The sequence below is a fragment of the Poeciliopsis prolifica genome, unplaced genomic scaffold (genome assembly GCF_027474105.1).
Source record: "Poeciliopsis prolifica strain line A6 unplaced genomic scaffold, Auburn_PproV2 SCAFFOLD012, whole genome shotgun sequence".
Lineage (NCBI taxonomy): Eukaryota > Metazoa > Chordata > Actinopteri > Cyprinodontiformes > Poeciliidae > Poeciliopsis > Poeciliopsis prolifica.
This window is the reverse complement of record NW_026562387.1, coordinates 2,614,561-2,635,356: the sequence shown is the minus strand read 5'-3', so window position 1 is coordinate 2,635,356 and position 20,796 is coordinate 2,614,561.

Below are 20,796 nucleotides of genomic sequence, written 5' to 3'. Positions count from 1 at the left end.
CCACACCATGCAGTGTGTAGTTGTGCCAGTTCACTTACCTCAAGTTAAAAAAAATTAAAATACAAAGCCAGGCCCGAGAATCTTCTTACACTTTCACAACAAATTAGAGGGAAAGTTTGGAAACTGGATCTTAGAAGTCTTATAAGTTTTCATAGAAGTCTTACAGGCGTGAGGGATTTCAGTATGACTGAAGCGCTCAAAATAAATCTTTGGGTTTCAACATGATGCGGACCTGCTTTGTCATGGTTTGTAATTGGTCATGTAACTCAGTCGAGCTCATCTCATAGCGTCTCTCACCTGTCCAGTACCCAGTGCCAGATTGTACATGTGCCTTGTCACAGCATTCCAGCAGTTTTTCCATGGTTGAATGGAGTGTGTGACCCAGTTTCTATTTTGACAACTGCAATTCCTGTGTAAGCCTCGTCAGACCAAGTTTTCCAAGTCGCCTTCTTGATCCTGAAAACATTGCCTGTCCTCTTATACTTTCTTGTCTTGTCTTATGTCCCGAAGTAAGTCTGCCTTCTCTCACAAACCAACCAGCTCTTGATCCTGACTTTTGGAGCGACGTTCTAATCCCAAGGGAACGTGGCCAGGGTTTTAAAGCAACGTCAGATGGTCTCATCCATTTCTGGGATTTCCTCTGTTGTCCCTCTGTACTAACCTGCAGCGCCGGCTCTGTCCAGGTCGGCTTTGAAGAGATTCTGCAAGGGAGGAAGAGAGCTTTCCGGAGCGGCGAGAAAAAGCTGGGATTGTCCATCAGTTCACCGTGATGGACCACAACCTGACCACAACCTGCAGGCAAGGCAGGTGAAGTGTCTTACCCAAGGACACAATGACAGAGTTGGAGGGAGTGGGGGCTCGTCCAGTTACAAGACTGTCACCACCGTCACCATAGATCAGAGATGTGAGGCAAACATTAAAAATGTATTTTCTATTTCAAACAATCAACCTTTATGTTGCCATAATAATATGCAAAATAAACATTAAATCTTCGACTTTCGCTTGCCGTCAGTCATCTCCTATCTTGAGCAGCTGTAAAAAGGCTCGTCCATCAAGCCTTTCCTTCCCTTTTCCTCTGATTCCACTGACCGCTGCTTGCCCAGACTGACCGCTGCCAGCCTCAGGATACAAACTCCCAACCTCAGAAGTACTTCAAAACCAGCCCAGATCAAAAGAGACGTAAAAAATTCATTTTAGTGCAAGATGAAAGACGGCACCAAGTCTGTGAAACGACTGTGTAATGTGGAAACACGTCTGTAAATGTCTCTACTACTAAACTCTCGTGTGTACGTTTTCCATGGTCATTTGATAGGTTTGAAAAATGAACGATGAACAGATCTGAAGGAAACTTAACCACTAACATACATACTTATGTTCTGGTTGCCCACGTGTTTATCTACTATTCCTTAAGGTGGCAGCCAGTATCGGGGTCTGTCCGCTTCACCATAGAGTCAAACTCTGATTATCTCAGTTTCTAGCTTCATTTATCTTTTCTCACACTGGATTAATGTTGTGGCTGAGAGCGCTATGGCTCACCACTTAGCAAAAGTTTCAATGACTTTGAACTTTTTTCGGCTTGTCATTTTGTAATATCAAAATCACAAGCTTCAATGGACTTTATGTGTCCATGTCAGTGACGTGTAGTGAGGTTCATGGCTGGTGAGGCACTGACTTAATCAAAATCACAAGATCCCCTGCATGTATGTCATTGTGAACATGCGAAAATTTAAGCCTTCAATGAGTATGTGGACAATAATTGAAGGGCAAAAAGACGAGACTTTCACATGTCATCCATAGCCGGGCTGCCAAGGTAGAATAATTCCTTTATCTCAATGAAACTTGGAAATATAGATATTAATTTAGTGCTATGCTGCACAGCAAATGGGAAACCTGTTGAAGTACAACTCATATATATATATATATACAAATGATATACATAAAATAAATTGGTAACAAATGCAAGAGGTATAAGTAGAAGATGCTGTGACACTCAGATCTCGCACTATTCCAAGATTTGAGAATTGGAGAAATCTCGTCCCTTTGCCTGTTTGTGTGCATCTACAGTGTCTGGACACTTTTCTTATCTGTTTACCAGTAAAACTGATGCAGGACACCCGGCATGACAAAAGGCCCGACTTCACATCAGGGGAACACAGACAAACACGCATATCTTATCTTGGCAGTGGGGTGTGGCGCCGCAGCAGTGACAAGCTGTCCAGCCAGTTAAAACTGTCCAGGGAGACAAGTTTCTGTGCTGGTGTTTGATGTTGGGTTTCTTTTTGTAATTAACTCAGACAAAAGCTCCACAATCTTCCTTCTGATGTGGACTCAGCCAACACACACACACACACACACACGCACAGACAAACAACAACAACCAAAGAAACACATTCCACATTTATCCCTCCTGATAGTCATGCAGGAAGTGTTGACAGCATGAAAGAGAAAGAGAAAAAGATGTGGTGGGAATCTCTGTTCATCTCTGAGACGGATTGCTTTGAAAGACGAAGAGTCTTGACCGAGCTCAGCAAACAAAGATTTTGCCTGCAGTGTGTGGAGCCAGTTCCGTCGTCAGCAGATGAGGAACGGGGATCAGAAAATGATATACAATAAAAATAAAAAACAACAGAAAGAAACTTTACTTTTCAGGGGAAAAAATGTAAGCAGACATAGTTCTCTGGTCAGATGAGAAGAAAATGCAACTGTTTCATCTCCATGCAAGTTAGAATGGGTGGCGAGAAACTAACAAAGTACATAAAACATGGTGGAGATGGTATCATGCTGTATGGGCAGTTTTTTTTTTTTTTTTGTTATTGTTGTGTCTTTGCAAGGAAAAGAAATCAGAGTTGTTGGGAAGACGAGTGAAAATATCGAGTGATTCTAGAGCAGACTTGAGATGAAGGACTGTTTCCGGGAGCAATTTTGTTGACCAAAATGTTCGTAAAATGACCTTAATAGAGATTTTAAGAAATGGACGACGACATGAACTACGATGGAAATGGTAGATTTGAAATCTCGATTGCCTCAGTGTAAAATTCCACGTCACAGTAGGGTTTAGTCGTCTAAGGCCAAACAACAGCTGAAGTGACTTACAGCATTAGTCAGGCGACTCGTGCAACTGTTTAAATCCGTACGTATTAGCTAATCTCATCACAGCACGGCCATGCTGCTCAACATATGGAGTGATGAGCTCATCTCTACCCCCTGAATGTGTGTCTTCTGCATGTTCTGCATGTGAGGAGAGGCCTTCTGATCCCCAAGGGATGGGAGAGAGGTGGCGGTGTGGTGTGGAGGACCAAGCAGAAGTTACCAGGCAGGATAAGTTTTCAACTTTAATCTAAATGGCTTGTTTTATGGGGGTTTTCTGATGAAAGTGAGAAAAATCACACGCGAAGCAGCAGCGCAGATCGAGTCAATTGCCTACACTGGCAAGCAAGTTGCGTTACCGTCGCGTTTGCACAAACTGGAATTACAAAAACACATTTCCTCAACGAAACACGTCATTTCAAAAAAAAAAAATGTCTCAAGATGAGTTATATCACCAAGGTTTTAAGTTTCTTGGTTTTATCAAGCATTTTTTAAAACCCACGATGGAAACATCTTATTTAGTCACATGATCAACAGCCAGACGTTACTACTGGTGGAAACGACAATGAAGACGACAGGAAGTGGTCAGAGGACGATGTTTTCAATGACTTGGTCAAATGTCATTTTAATTTCTTTTCTTATTAACAGGAAACAACACAACTGGAAACGCAGCTACTAACGTCGGCTCAGTTTTGACTAAAACGACAAGACATTCAAGTCAAATGACTAAAACTGATGGCTCAGTTGAAATATGTTGTCAAACTTAATGCATACTACAACACAGCTACATATTCAGATTGTTTGAAGAGACTCCTCCAAAAAAAATCATTGATATCCATTCTTTGTCTATGCTTATCCCCACTATTGTTTCATGTTTATTTTTTTAAAAATGGGATACGACACGTTAATCCACGTGGCTAATTTCTATCTCTGGTCCCATTGGCTGGTTGATGTATATGACATTTAATAAGAAGAAAAAACAATTTTAGACTACTGTAAATAAAAGTAACTCATTTAAATATAACAGAAAACGAGGTTGTTTGTAATTTGTTGTCTATAATGGCTCAGTAATTTTGACATTAAGTTGATAAGTGAATTGAACAGAGTTAGCGTAACAGCACTGAAAATAGAGTTGTACACAGTTACGCTATGCTAAGCTAAACAGGGTAGTTTTGAGGCAAGAAAAATTAGCCTGTGCTCTTAGTCACTGCATAGTTTTCACATGCTGAGCAGTTCTGCGTGCTTTGATTGGGTAAAAATCTTTTGTTCGAATATTGGCCCACTGCTCCTGGGTGGTCCCCATGAAAAAAAAATAAATCTAGACACAGCAGTGTTTATTGAATCATGTTTATTGTTTTGTGTTTGTGTAAAAATAAAAAGCTGTTTTTTTGGGGGGGGGTTACATTTTCAGAGAGGTTCTTCTTGGTTAAGCTTGAGGAAGTTGAGCCTTGATCCTCGATTCAGGCTTTATAGCTTTTATAGTCCTGCTTTTGTTTGTCATGTTTGGCTCCGTGTTTTTACAGGGGCAGCTCAAAGTGTTTATGCTCAGCGCAGCGAGAAGTCCTGTTCACAACAAACATCACCTTTTTTTGTGGCTTCCCCCAGTCGTTAAGTCTCATAGCCAGACTCAGCGTTGATAGATGGGAAGGGGCTCCCATTGTTAAAGAAGCATGAAAAAGTTCGAAGAATCTGCCAACATCTCGCCGAATTAATCCATTTCGGAGCTGAGCCTTCATAAAAATAAAAAAAAAAACAATTGGCACTTACAGCGCACAAAACCCGCGCTGGAAACCCAAATAAACCCCGAGCGCTCGGGTGCAGAGCCGAGCCGGGCCAAAAGAAACATTTCTCATGTGCCGATATCAGAGGATCTCTAGCAGAGCGGTGGGTTCAGGTGGTAGGGGCCCTCTCCAAAGCAGCATCATAACTAAGTGAGGTCATTTCGTTGAATCACCCCCTGAAGTAAAATGCCTTTGAGGCCTTTAACAACTTTATTGCCACATATATCAAGGCCAGGCTTTGCTCCTATTTTTTTATTTTTTTTTGCTTCAATTTGTGAGAGCTTGGAAGCCTTCTGTGTGCTCCTACTCCTTCACTCTCTCCTCATTCATTTGACCCACGGTCAATGCTGGCTCTTTTTTTTTTTCTTCTTTCCTTGTCTCTCTTCTTTGTTTTCCTGCCTGTCTTCATTAAACTTGTCAAGTTCCTGCTGCAGCAGCGCCAGCCCTGCATTACGTTCTGCTTTTCTCATCACCATGCCCTTCAGTTGCCTGGAAACTGAGCATGACAGAGACGCGCGAAGAGCCAGAGAACACCTTCTGATGCAAAGAAAAACAACAAACCTTGTTATAGAAAGAGCACAGAAAGTTATCCAGTCGAAGGAAGGGGCGATTCGAACGCCCTGTTGAGTAAATTAGCATGTGCAATGGCGGACAGTTGCGGTCATCGCATACGCGTTCAATTGCAAGTAATCCGAAGCGTAATCCCAGCCTGCTTTATCACTCCAAAACTACTTTCAACATATGTGTTGAAGGGCCTCAAACGGATACGGTATCCCTTAAAATAAGGGTTACAACATCCTCAACTTCATTATGGTGTCCAAGTTTCAAACACTGAGCGGCAGATCTGACATAAAAGTCTAATAATCGACCCTCACCGTGTTCTTCGGTTCACCTCCAAATGTTTCCATCACCATTACGACCAAACAGCTCAAACTGCATCACACCTCACCTTAAAGATCTTCTCACGAAAGGCAATTGGGTTGTCAGTTTTCACGTTTTAGTAAATCTTGACAGAGTGTAGGGTCTTCTGTCTTTTTCCTTCTAAATCCATGTTGATATCGTTACGTTTCCATTACAAATGTGCGCAAAAGTTTGTTGATATTTCTACTACTGTCGCAAAAAAAAAACCCAAATCACCATGTTCTAACTGTGGAGATACCATTAAATAAGACGCGCAATTAAAATCATGCGAATGAGTTTGGTCACGCAATGAGCCGTTAAAAAAACAACTTGCTGCCCCGTCGTCCTCCGATAACTTTTTGTTGACTCCTTGATCTTTTTCCGCCAGCAGCAACATTTGGTTGTTCATCACGGGACTCGTGATGCAAAAAAAAAAAATAACAATCTTTCTATTGCAGTTTTACAAAACACAACAATTTTTGATACAGCCTAAGACACCACCATCATCTTATGGTATAAATAATAAAAACATTTCTTTCAAAACTGCTGCGTTTCCATAAAGCCAATTTATTTTTGTAATTCCAATTATACGGTCAATGAAAACATAGCAGGCGACAGATTTGTTCAAGTATCTTGAAGTTGATGATCAGATCGAATCTTTGTAATGATTGTGTTCTTCTTGAACATTCAAGCCAAATTCCTTTAACATGTTGGTCTCAGATTTATTCAAATGGGAACAGCTGGGACACAATCTGCTCTTTTAACAGTTTGATGAGTGAATAAAGGAAGCTAACATCAAACCTCAACCCCAAAAAATGGCATTAAAGTTCATCTCACTGGATCTGTGTTCAGAAAGGCTTGACCAAACATCCTGCAGCTGCAACTTGTTTCCAAGAAAACTGGGAATTTTCTTCCTCTTCTCGTTCCTGTCAAATGAGTCAGATTTTTACTAAAACACGCAACGAACCAAGTGCTGCCAGGACAAAGGGAGTCGTTTTGTTGTTTTAAAGTGACAGTGCTTTGTCATCTCAGTAAACTTTAGCTCAAGAGTCAAGTATTATTGGAGCCGTGAAGTCAGAGAGGCGTCATCCAAACCCAAGGAGACCTTTTGCAAGTTGTTCAATGTCAGGTTGAGCGAAGTTCTTATCACTTAAACGTGTCTCAGAACCCAGCGGTGGACCTGGGTCTGTTTTCTCAATATGAAAAGCTAAGTCAACAGTAAAACTATTTTGTCTCAGTTTGTAACTTTACAGCCTCAAACTCCAGTTTACTTTATTGGGGATTTTTGTGGTGAACCAACAATATGTGGTGTGAACTATAGCACACAGTGATTCCTACCTTTTTCATTAATTTTTTTTTTTTACAAATACATTGTTAATATAATGTGGCATGGTTGTTGATTCAATCACCTTCACTGTGATGCCTCCCCAAAAAAGAAAATAATCAGGTTCCACCAATTGGCACCAGTCCAGTTGGGTGTATTTTTGACAGGTTCTGTAGATGTTGAGTAAAGGCTTCATAGAAATTAATGACATTAATGCTAACCCAAAGTCTGTGTTAACATCAATCATAAAAGCAGCCAAGAGGCCAGTTGGTATCTAAAGGAAGTGAATCTCGGGTTGGAAGAATCTTTCAAGAAGAAGAACTCAGCTGGCTGTGCGCGGCGCAAATCCGACATTTTTGGAATAGTGGTAAAGTCAAAGACCTTGTTAAAAGAAACCAACTAGAGCATACCTCTGCAGTTTGATAGCACGCTCAGTCCCACAGGGGACACACCAAATTTGTGACAGATGGTGCTCTGGTCTGGATGAGAGCAAAATTAACACGTTCGACTCATTATGCGTGCTGGAAAACTACCACTGTGGATCACCCTGAACACGCCGCTCCCACCATTACGCATGGTGGTAGCAGCATCATGTTTTCCGGCTGCTGTTTTGTCACAGCTGATGAAAACACAGAGTGGTTTTCCATCGCAAGAGCTAAATCCAGGACAACCAGGGACAAAAAATAAACTGTAGTTTGACACACAACACATAAAAACAAAACACTTGAGGCGTATGACTACTTTTCAGCAAAGGAAGTACAAGACAAACAAAAAACTGCATTTTAAAGGTCTTGGCAATAATCTTGATGGGAGCCAACTGTTGGGATTTCAGAGGTTAAGTTGGTTACGGGTGTATTCCCGACTTTACGGCCAGTGGTCCTCATCCAGCCTAAATCACTTGAATAAGCTTGTGGTCAGCTCACTTCAGGCTGGGATAAGTGAAGCTGAGCAGCACAGCTGTGTGAAGTGAAAACCGCAGAGGGTAGACTCGAAAATCTCTCCACAAACATGGAAGTGCCACATAATGTCAGGATGCTTGCAAATCGTTCTTGTTTAGTCTGGTTGAGTCAAACTCTGGTTCTCTCCCTCCGGCGCGATTCCTCTGCCGCCGCAGGCAGTGATCCCGTCCACAAATCCTGAAACGTGTGTGTGTGTGTGTGAGAGAGAAATATGAAAAGAAAAAAAAAAGTTTCTCAAACATGGGGATTTTGTTGCACCTCAGCCTCTCGCCCAGAAAGGCTTTGACCAAATCTTGAAATACAAATGGGAGTCAAAAGATTCATTGCATTAACAAACACTCACTAATGTGGTTTTGGTTACAACATTACCAAAAAAATGAGCCTATAGATTTTCGTTGATGATCTTTTGGGAAATGATTTTTGTTATTATTTTTTTAACAGCCTGGCCTCTATGACTAAAATGCAAAAGCGATCAACAAGAGTTGCATAGAGATGATAAGGTTAATCGTATGATAATCAGATTATGTTCTGGTGGTTTCATCCTGAGGCTACATGGAACCCACACTATCACACTGCTATTAATCTTTGAACTTAGTAAAAAAAAAAAGAAAAAGACAGAAGACTTTTTTTTTTCTATCATAGTGATCCAGGATTCATAAATTACAAAATCCCGTTTAGGCAGACAAATGATTTTTTTTTCCTGTTACAGATTTGTTCTGTTTTGGCTTTTTTTTTTTGTTGCCATTAAATCCATCCACTAAATATACCTGGCATGTTTTTAGATCACGACGGAAAGCTGGAGTACCTACAGAGAAGCCATGCAGACACCCGGCTTCAGTCCCAGAACCTTCTTGACGCAGGGTGACAAGAAATTAGCTTCATTTCATCAAGCTAATTTTAATATCAGAATAAAAGAAGAAAAAAAAACAAGAGTAAATACAAAAGCAACCGTGACAAAGTGATGTTCCTTCTTTAAAAATCTGGAATTAGCTGTGATTCACAACATGTTTTAAAAGCTCATTTTTGAGCGGTAGTACATGTAGTGTTTTTTTTATTGGCATGTTAAGTAACTACGTTCGCTTTAGTTGTTATAAAAATGCTAGTTATGTCAAATACAACTTAAAAAATGTGGACGTTGTAATTTAACACCTTGAAATTTTGTCATTTCTTTGAAAACTAATGCTCTGTCTGAAACTCTGCCTATATGGCTCCTCTGTCAACCATTTAGCAATTTTTTTTTTTTTTTTACCAGCGCTGCACAGAGAAGTATAATGAGATCAGCAGATGCACAGTTCTGCCAGGTATTTGCTAATTGCTGCTGGCTAGTCTGAAGGAGCTGAGTCACAAGGGAGGGCTGCTCTGTGAGGCAGTAGCTCTAAAGCTTGGAAACTGCAGCTTTGAGGAGGAGCTGCGTCATTGAAGGCGGAGCTAGGCCCACCCAGGCTTTTTGCACAGCTGAATGGTTGCCATGGGAGATTACAGGATTTCTCAAACATGCATGAAATAATCATGGCAACACTCCAAGTGTGCTTTTCATCATGTTAGTGTTACAAAATGATGTAAAGCTTAAAAAAGAGTTGATTTGACATAATCCTGCCCCTTTAAAAACCTTAAAAAAAAATTGAAAATGGGTTGAAAGTGAATCTTTTTGATTTCCGGTACGCACGGAACAGATTGAGCGTTGAAGGGCGAGGCTGGCTGGCGGACGGAGGAGAAACACAACAGGTGGTCTCGGAGGATTAATGGCAGACGAAGAAAAAGAGGAAGGTAACTACGGGGAGCCAGGATTGGACAGCTGACGAGCTGAGAGTTAGAGGCACGGCGAAACTAAAAGTTTCCTCACAAAACAAAAGTTCAAACCGGAGGCCTGATTACCACTGGTGAGTGAGAAAACAATCTGCCGTCTGCCTCGGGGGGGGTCTGCTCTGCTAACTGCTCCTCCCTGATTGGTGCTGATGAAGTGCCACTGGAACCACACACACCTGCTGAATGCAGCCCGCAGAGAGGAAGGTAAGAGACACACACACACACACACACACACACACACACAACACACACACACACACACACACACACACACACACATTCCTGAACACAGCTGTGTGGATATGACCATGTTACCATGGGCAATCAATTTCTCTTCATGGATGTCCGGTCCTCAACAGCCAATGTCCTGCCAGTTTTAGATGAATCTGTATTCATTCAAATGTATGTAAACGTTCTGCAGACGCCTGCTAATTAACCATCCAACTAGTCAGGTGTGCTGAACCAGAGAAAGATCTAAAACATGCAGGATCCTGGGCTTTGAGGAATGGCTTTTGACAGCCCATGAAATGGACAAGTGTCATGGTCGGATTCGCTTGTGTCAGCCACCAAGCGGAGGCAGAAATGAGGCTTGATTTGCAGTTGTGTTATAACAGCAGATGGGTCCGATAAAAGCTGTATTTTCGTCTCGCCAGAGTCCAGCTTGGTGACCTGCGAACCGTATCGGCGCCTACGGTTTCTAGCAGAACACCAACGACTTCTCTGTTACGTGAGCACTCGTCGAAAGCACATGGGCATTTCGACGAGAGGCTAAAATCACAGCGCCATCCGTTGCCCTGGCATGACAGCCACACTGGATGTAAGGTGTCTCAGCAATGGCGTCTACACATGAAACATTTTCCCATCGTCCAAAAATACCCAGGAGTTATCCCACAGCAATCTGCTGCAAACAAACCCTGAGAGCGGAGGAATATGCCAAACGGAAAAAAGAATGTACTTAGTGGGCAGCTGGGAAAACAACTCAAAAAGGAAAAAAAAAAAAAAAAAGTCTTATCTAACCTTTGCAGACCCTCAGTACTGTTATATATGAATCTGTCAGGCTGCTGGGCTGGGCACTGACATGTTGACTGACTGCTTTGTTGGATAAGTGCAAGAACGGGCGGAACGTTCTGGAATGACAGGCGAGAAAACATTCTTTAAATTGATTTTAAGCAAGTAGACCGAACGCAGCTCCAGTAATCATTTCCAGGCTTCATAAACGCGATGCGATGTGATAATTTGTTTTGCTTGCTTTCAGAGTTTTCCCAACATTATTTGCCTTTTTTTATTTATTTCTTTTTTTTTGTAACAATAAGTCAATTAAGCGGTTTGTGTTTGAGTTGCGGCTTTTCGTCTGTTTAATGTTCGGTGCTGTCAGTGGCGGCGCAAATATTTCACAGCGCACAGGACGGATGGATGGGTTTGTTCACACTCAGCCATTTGTCTGTAAGACAAACTATTAATGCCGCAGTCATTACAGCCGAGAATATGTGTAAAAAGAGTTGGATTTTGACTGACTTGACGCTTCAGTTCAACTATCGTGGTACACTAGAAATATAATCAAAAGGATTTGCTTATAAGAAACCTTTAAGATAGATTTAGTAAATAATTCTTTAATATTGCCGACAAATTTCTAGATCCATTGTCAGATACGTTATTACTTATAACAAGACATTTTTCCAATGTTACGAGTAAAAATGCTTCACATTTAGTGGAGAAAAAAGAAAATCCAGCAGTGTTTCAGCAAAGTATTACTTTGGCGTGAACACGTGATTTTTTTTCCAACTAGCCGACCTCTTTATTTTTCTTAAATACAGGATAAATGTCACTTTAAAGATGGTAAAGAACCCTTCACCCTAGAAGACTTCATTTTTTTTTTTTTTTTTTTTTGCATGTGAGTCAAGGACAATTTTTTTTTCAGCTTCCTGCATTTGCCTTCTCAAAAGGTGAAGAAAACACCACATTAAATGTCACCCAGACGGTTTTCTGTCTTGCCTGGTGACATTCGGTGGAGTATACAGCCGTATCAGTTGTTCTAAAATCAAAAACGGGAGACGGCGCTCCGTGCGCCTCTGCCACGCCGCTGTTGACACCAAATCGATACAGGAGGGGCCGCATGTGTTTGTGGGCTGCTCTCTGGCCTCAGACACTAATAACAAAACAAGACAAATTAAGTGTCTGCTTAGGTGGACTTCTTCAGCGTGACAGCCAGACGGAGGAGGAGGCGTAACGCGGTGAGAGAGACCGGGGAGACTTGGACGCCGTGACGCCCTCATTTGGAGAAAGGAAGTTCGTGCTTCCGGACAACGAAGGCACTTTATGTAACCCACTGGCCTCCGAGGCCCATTACGGTGACAGCGAAAGGCGCGGAGTTGGGCAAAAACCAATAAACCACAAGACGCTGGCGAGGGGAAGAAATGGGGTCAGGGGTCAACAACATTACAGTGTCAGTCTGAGTCTGCCGCTGTCCGACAGGCGAGCTGACAACAGGGCATTTCGGCTGACACGCTAAAAGGCGCTGAATAGTACGGCGTTTGATTCATATCAGTGGAGCTGAGGGGTGAAGGGAAGATGGAGGGCGGCGGAGGGCTTCTGTTTGAAAATCAACAGAGCCTGGAATGACCGTGTGGCTAATCGCAAATTAGAAAAGCGGCTAACAAGACGGCGACGTGTTGAAACCAAGCGTGTGGTCTGTGCGCTGTGGTGCCAGGGCGCCGTGTCTTTAAACGCCGCCCTGCCGAATCCGCCCGGCCGCATGCCTGGTCTGCGAATGCTGCCAGGCATCGCAGCAATCTAATTCCACTTGGTTGCTTTTTTTTTTTTTTTTTTTTTTTTTATAACAGCCTTCTCACACTATCGCGCTTTGTAATCAACTGTAAAATATGTCGCTTTTTGTCTGCTGTCCAGGGAAAACGGGGCCTGGCTTCCTTTTTATTTCTTTTTTTTTTTCGGAGGAGGATTTCATGAGTCTTTGTAGAAAAAAAAACAAAAACGGAGAACGTTTGTTTCCCTCCATGCTGCCATCTCTGGTTTTGCTTTTAAGAGTGGGGAATGTGTCAGCCTGTGTTTGTGCTTTTCAGGCCATATTGGCCCACTCTCTTGCTATCTTGAGAATGGTGGGAAAAAAAAACCCCAAAAAGAACAACAGCAAAAAAAAAAAAGCCATTGTGAAAGTACTTAGTTGCCGGTGTGACATGTGTGGGAGGCCTGTACTAATAAACATGTGTTTCTCCAGGCTCCATGCCTCAAAGAGCTGCTGATATTTACCAGGAACAACATCGGTTTGCTTTCTGATAACAGCCTCCTGTGTTTAAAACGCCTGTGAGGCAGTAAGTGACCAGATACATTCAAATTAAAATGGAAACAATGTTCACCTTTTATGATCTTTTCTATTTGGATGAGGCTCTTTCAGCTCATCTTAGCAAAATCAACATATTATCCCACCGGTGACAATTGAGACCAAACATAAAACACTTTTTCATATATTTTTCCACAATTTCTTTCCCCTTGATTAGTTCAAATGGCTATCAATGACATCTGACTTTTAATATTTTCATGTCTGGGAAAAATTTGGGTTCAAATGGGATGATGGTGCAGAAAAGCAACCATCATCATTTAACAAAAAAGACGTCGTTTCTAGTATGTTTCAGTGTCAGAACAGACCAATAAATGGGGAACATTTACTATGAATTCAATACTGTGAGGGACATTTCAGTTTAGTTATTGTTTATACTCATTTCTCCTTCGATCACATTCATAACAAAAGTAATTTCACAGCACTTTACTTGGAGATTGGCCCAGCTCTTCCCCTCTAGCTGCGCGTGGCGCGGCGACGCGGCGCGTACACTTTTCTGATTCACTTTCTCATTGTCTCCAGCTCCATTTCTCTGTCTGCATCCAATTACATTTTTTTCCTTAACTCGCCCTGTCAACATCCATTTATCTGAGCCCGTGTTCCTGTCTGCATCCAACTCCAAATCTCTTTATCTCCCACTCCCTCTTTCTATATATATATATATATATATATATATATATATATATATATATATATATATATATATATATATATATTTTTTTTTTTTTTTTTTTAGGGGCTCTTTGCTTTCGGCCACGACAAAAGACTCGTCCATCTCTGGCTTTTCGCCCCGCTTCATCGCTCACTCCTGATGCACCATTTTTATTTCACATTTCTCATCCGCCGGCCTTTTCCGCTGCGACGGACCGACTCCCAAATATGTCCAATATTTCCCCCCCCCCCCCCCCCCGCCACCCTGTCCCACCTCTCTTCGTCCATTCTTATCTTTTTCTCCAGCTCCTTCTCTCTCTCTCAAACTCTCTCTTTTGCTGTCCATCTCCATTTGTCTCGGTGGACATGTGGGTTTCTCTCAGGGCTGCACTCTTGACACGGCGAAATGGAGTCAGTTTGTTCTTTGCTCTGACGGCAGCACTTTGCAGTCAGGGTAACGACTCTATTGTGCCGATATGGTCGGGGGAGGAAGTGGAGGGAGAGAAGCGGCCGCCGTTTAGCTCTTTAATGGCGTTTCAGTTGAATTTGTGCTTCGAGAAAGTTTCCGATTTCGATCATTTGTTGTCAATTAACACAACTTTGTGGTGTTTTGGGATGGGAGGGTTTGAAATGGAAAACCAACATGAAGTTGCGCGTAATCTCGACAAGGAAGGAAAATGAAATCATGATATAAGCGTTTCAGATTGGTCAATATCGACAATTATTGTTTAGTTTTCTTGTTGTAAATGTTTTGGAGTACTGCCAAACTGGTGGCCTAAACTTTCCTGTCTCAGCCACCGTTTATTATTATTATTATCATTATTATTATTATTATTATTATTATTAATAATTATTATTATTATTAAGCAATTATGAGGCACAGAGGTGAAATCTGAGCAAGTTACTCAGTAAGTAGTTGCTAGATAACCAAAGTGTGTGTGAGTTTGTTGATGACACCCACCTAACTTAGCTGGCCACGAGAGGTGGAGTTCACTGAATTTCCCACTTATGGAATATTGAATATCAGAAATATTATCTATTGATCACATGTCTATTGTGGTATTTTAAGTCAGCAAATCCTTAATAATGAAATAAAAGAAAATATATCCATTGGCAGATTAGAAAACTAATGAGATATTTTTCCTGTGATATAATCAATTTGTCAGTAGAACTGTTGCTTTTTCAATGTCAGTTACTTGTAAGTTAGTTTTGTCGCATTTTCTCTAGAAACTTGGCAAGATGTTGCAGTTTTACAGTGTGTGTGCGGTGCTATTCTTCAGCAGAGACAGAGAAGTTGGCCAAAGTTCATTAAAAGATGACTGGAGTCAAATATGAGGCAGTCAAAGTTGAAAAGCTGCCAGAGTTTGCAGAAAAACTGGTGAATGAGTCAGAAGTTCCTGCATGAGCTCAGAGAGCCACAGAGGCATCCTTTAGATCGAAACATAACAAAGTGGCCCAGTCAAAACCCAGACTGAGATTCAATCTGATTCATGACTTCAAAATTAGATATGTAGTTCCTCCAACTAATCGAATGAGTTTCATCTATTTTGTAAAGAAGATTGGGCAAATATTGTAGTTTGCAGCATGCAAACACCACAAAAAAACAACAAAAAAACGCAACATCTAGTATTTTTGGTCTAGTTTCTAGTGTGAATATCTTCGATCACTTGAAATAAGGCAAAACTAAATTACAAGTAACACCGCAGATACACAGCATGACAGGCAGGAAACAAGCAGCGGCTGAACAAGATCATGTGAACAGTTTGATTTGCAGATGAAAGCAAACACACCTGATTATCCCACCACAGCTGCTAAAGTCTGTACATCGCCATGGATACTGGGTTCCTTGTCCTCCTCATGGACTTAACAAGCCTGCCGGTTGCTCCACACCCTGTCTGATCGTCAGAGTAATCTGGCTTCCTGCTCTTAAGACGCCACAAATCGCAGCGTGTTTCCAAACGCATTCATGATGTCCATTCTCACATATGAAGAAATGTCGATACTTTTGTTAGTTTTCGTCACATGTTCAATGTCGGCTGAGTACCTTTCTTGCTGTAGTCTGAGTGCATGAGTGAAAATATATTTGTGAGGTTTCTAAGCAGAAAGTTTGGGCCAAGAATGTCAGAGAAGTTGCTACATTTGGTGTCTGAATCTTTAGAGTGTTGACTCGACAATACTGACATCAGGACGCCATCTGTTACACAATTGACTCTTTATGTGGTGATGATGCGTCGGTATGTGACGGGGCTGGCTTCATGTCTGGCCTGGCTGTCATTTTGTAACTTCATCTAGAATAGGAGGTCCTAATCTAACAAGGTGAGGTCAGCGGTACTCTGAACTGTGATGTTTAAAGGGGCAGTGTTAAGCATTGCCCCTTTTGTAGCACAAAGAAATATCTATATTAATTTCAATTGTTATAACAATGCTGGAAATGTCAAATATGACTTAAAAAGAAATTTGACTTTGTAATTTAACGCCTTGAAATTGGGCTTCTGTCACTTTTAAAAAGTCCTCCTCTTTCTGAAATGCCGCCTGGCTCCTCTGTTCACCCATTGATTGCACTGAGAAGTAGCTCGTACAACGAGCTCAGCAGAAGCGCAATTCCACCAGGTGTTTGCCAGTTGGTGCTGGCTAGTCTGAAGGAGTTGGGTGGTGCAAGGTTGCTCTGTGAGGCACAAGCCCAGAATCTTGGAAACAGCAGCTCAGAGGAGGAGCTCCGCCCTGGTGTTTTTTTCTTCTGGGCTTTCCACTCAGTTTTGACTGAAAGACGTGATTAATCTGCGGCAGTAGATGTGGTGAGGAAGACGTTGTGGACCCAGGTTGAAGTGAAAGAAGTGATGATTTTAATGATGAAGTCAGAAACACGAGTCCAAAATCCAGGCAGTACAGAATGAGTGAAAGGCTAAACGCTCAACACTGGTAGCAACTGGATGAATCATATCCCTGGCTGTTACACCTCTAAAATACTTTCAACTAACCACAAATTTCTCACAGTGTAGATTTTGAAAAAGTATCGGTTTATTTATTCAGAAAAAAAAAAACGGTGGGTGGAAATTTTTCATTTAGTTAATTCTCAGTCATCAATAGAAAAAGAATTATATCAAATGCTTCATACAAACCAGCTTTTTGGATATTTCAGATGATATTTTGATGATGAACTCAAAGTCTTTGAGATTGGAGGGCCTCCTTGCCATCACCCTAATCTCCCTCATCTCTCCCTCTCAAATAGATTTAACTTAGGGCTTTGACTGGATTAAGTCTAACTATAAAAAGTGACAGGCTTTTTTCTATTGCTGGTAAGATATTGACTGGTGAGAATGTCCCCACAAAACCCCAAACACCTTAACCTTCAAGCCACATTTAGACATCAACACCAAACGCTGGATTTGGTTAACCAAAATAGACACATTAGCTCCCAGCGCTACATAGACATTAGAAGACGATGAAGATGTCCAACAGGCAGCAGAGATAAATATACCAATTCAATACAACTCAGTGATCCAGCTGGTTTACTAAATGCATTCTCTCTGATATTCCAATATGAAAACCACAGAGCCTGGCAAACAACACACAGCGAGACTGAGACGCGCAACAGGAAAGAAGTTCAAGGTTTTGGTATTCTACTGCGGTTTCCAGATTTGACATTCTGCAAAAATTGGAAACCGCAGCTATTCTTTTTTAGAAAGCAGCACCGAATGACAAAAAGTAACAGTAACAAGTAAAAAAAATAGGGCTTAAAGCTGCAGAATGTAACTTTTATAAAGAATGTTTTTTGTTGTTTTTTTTTTTTTTTTTACATATTTGTTAAAACTATGTTGTGGCAGTATTTTATGAGACAGATACTCTGTCACAAATACCCTTTCCTTCTCCTTGTGCTCCCAGTGCTATCTAGAAACAGCCAATCAGAGCCAGGAGGCGGGTCTTAGTGCTGTCAATAATTCTCATCCCAGCCCCTAACTGCTAGCAGACCCTTATTGTGAATGCTAAGGCTTGTTATAAATGGTTTTCCTGTGCTGGTAACTTGTTTCTCTGCCATTAGCACATTTTGCAGCTTGTGCATGAGTTTAATTGACAGCACTAAGACCCACCTCCTGGTTCTGATTGGTTGCTGAATTTCTTTCAGCAGCAATAGTAGCTCAAAGAGGAATTGGAGATCAATCTTTTCACAGATCATCTGTTTTCACCACTTGATGACAGTTTTAATGAATTTATTGAAAACATGCTTTTGTATAGAAGCAGCTTTGAACAGAATGTTTGTTCTATTTTTTTTTTTATCTCTAAAGTTATAAAAGTGAACGTTCCAAGGAGAGTCTGGACAGTTTCGGTCTGAATCATATTGCTGAATTTTTTTCTGATACACATTTCATTTGACACTTCAGATGTGCTGGTTAGTGGGACGGTCTTTCTCCTTCTAACAGGAAAATGGAGAAGTGGTGCGTTATTACTCAAAAGGTTCGCCTGTCTTGTGACCGCCTCTTGTATTCCTGGGGAACTACAATCTTGTGATGCATGTTTGTTTCTCATGCAGAAGATGACATAATGCAGCCTTCACCTCATGACCAAGGGAGTTTTGAGCAAAAAATATCGGCTTGTTCTCTGAGAGCTCAGAGGCACTTTAGTCACATCCCAACTGGCCGTCTGCTGTGACTAATCTAGTAGATCAACAGTGGGTTCACGTCGTATATAACAACAAAGACAGAAATTTAAGAAGTCTGTGCAGCATTTTCAAAAAAATGTCACACATACACACACAAAAAAATCCAAGGATAACGAGGCAAATGTTTTATGAAGAACCCTCCCAACCCTCCTTCATTCCGAAAACGTTCACAAACTGTAACAAAGGTGAGTGTCTCGTCTTCCCCACCAGGCCGTCTCACCCTTCAGAGCGCCGGCCGCCATTGTTAAGGATTTCCTCCTCTTAATTACCAAGAGGCGGGGCTTTGTTGCAGCACTGCTGCCGTTTCAGGCTCAGTTTCTCACCCCGTTGTTCCTTTGACTCCTGCGAAGCCGCGGGGCCGAAAGGGGGCGGCTAGGTTTACCACCCTGGGAGATGATTGCTACCAAAACAAAGAGTGGATGGCGAGGTGGGGCCCCGAGTTTCACCTGTCGGCAAATTCAAGCTCGAACTTAGAAAGGAAAAAAAAGCTAAAAGCATCTTGTCATTTGTGATCAAAATCTCTATCCAATGCCGAGGAAAATAAAATTTGATGTCATCCCGAGGAGAGAGGGATGGACAGAAATGTGTCAAAACGTGGTGATATCTTCACCGCCCAGAGTAAGGCGCCGCGTAAACTTGAACAGACCAGAAGTATTTACTGAGCCGACGCTCGCGCCAGGATCCGGAGCTCCTGCAGCAGTCACCAAGGTGATTTTAAGCAGGGTAATCTCTCATAATTCAAGTCGGATGGATTCACCGGAAATCAAATCAGCTTCCAAGACTGTGAGCTGAGGAGGCAATATCCCAGTGCAATTCTTCATTGACCTACATAGCATTTCTTCCTGACAGTTCCCTCCCGGATCTACATCCCCCTTCCCTCCTTCCCTCCCTCCTTTGCCCCGATCTCCGGGGCTTCTCCTCGCACGTTTGATGATGAGGAGCACAATATTCATCATCTCAGCCTGGAAAGAAGTAAAAAAAAAAAAATGATGTGGAGGATGGAAAATTAACCCAACCGATAAGGGGGGGGGGGAGGTGGGGAAACATATCTATGCCAAAAATGAGAATTTGCCAGACGGTTTGCTCCATAGCTTTCCAAAAAATGTAATTAAGCATCAGAGACAATTGCGAATCTGTCTCCAAAAAAAAAAAAAAGAAGAAGAAAGAGGGGAAAAAAAGTGATCGCTTGATTAGGTATCTAGGATTGGGTAATTTCCATCAGTGATGATGGGAAATTGGGGTGCTGCAAGACTGAGCTAAATGTGTGTTTGAGTGTGTGAATTTGTGATGCGCGCGCGCACACGCACGCACATGCATGCACATTTGCAGATAAACACTATCACATGTGCAGACACTTATGCAGCCCCATATGCACACATAGAGACAGACAGGAGGCTTCCTCATCATTAATTCAGGAGCCATCACTCTCACCATCCTTCTGCCCCTGAGAAACCCTCAATGCTTCCCGGCAACGTCCTGAATATTTATTCCTACATCCTCCCTGTGTTACTAAATGTCACTGTAAATATTTCTACTTCTAATGAAGGCATTTCTTTATGTTTTTGTCCTGTTATCCCCGTCCCGCCTCCGTTCTTTCCTGTACTCTCTTCCTTAGTGGCCCCTCCGCCCCATCTGCTTCTGTTAGAAAGCAGAACATCCTGGAAAACATTTCGGATTTCATTTTATTCCTCTGGCACCCTGGTCGCGGCACGGTCTATGTCAGGGGTGTTCAGTTTGAACAGGTCCTAGAGTTTAAACGTGTCCGCTCAGTGGTTTTGGAGTAGGAAAAAAAGAAGAAAAAAAAAACAGCTTCAACAATCGAGGTCAACTGTTGAATTGGGGACGTGTCTTCATCATCCCCAAGGACAAAGACATTCCTCTTCAAACACTGTGATACTGTCTATCTTTCTACATTGCTTAGATCTGGACCATTATTTAGCAAAACTTGAGCAAACTCAAGGTTTCTCATCGATGGAGTCGATCTGATTCTGAAAATGTCTCATTAAGGTCTGATGGGAAAGAGCACCGTCCCAAAACCAGATGAGCATCCACCAGCTATTGAACGGCAAGACTCCAAACACATGCTGGCACAAGACAGTTGACTGCCACACCAACTCTAAAAAGAGTGGAAACCTTCCTTTTACAGACCGTTTTTCTGTAAGCGGTGAAGGTTTGTGTCAGACCAGTAACCACTTCACTTTCAAAGTCTTCTCCATGTTTGGCTGATTTGCTTCTTTTTGTGTTGACAAATCATTTGAACAGCTATGCCGAGTAGAGTG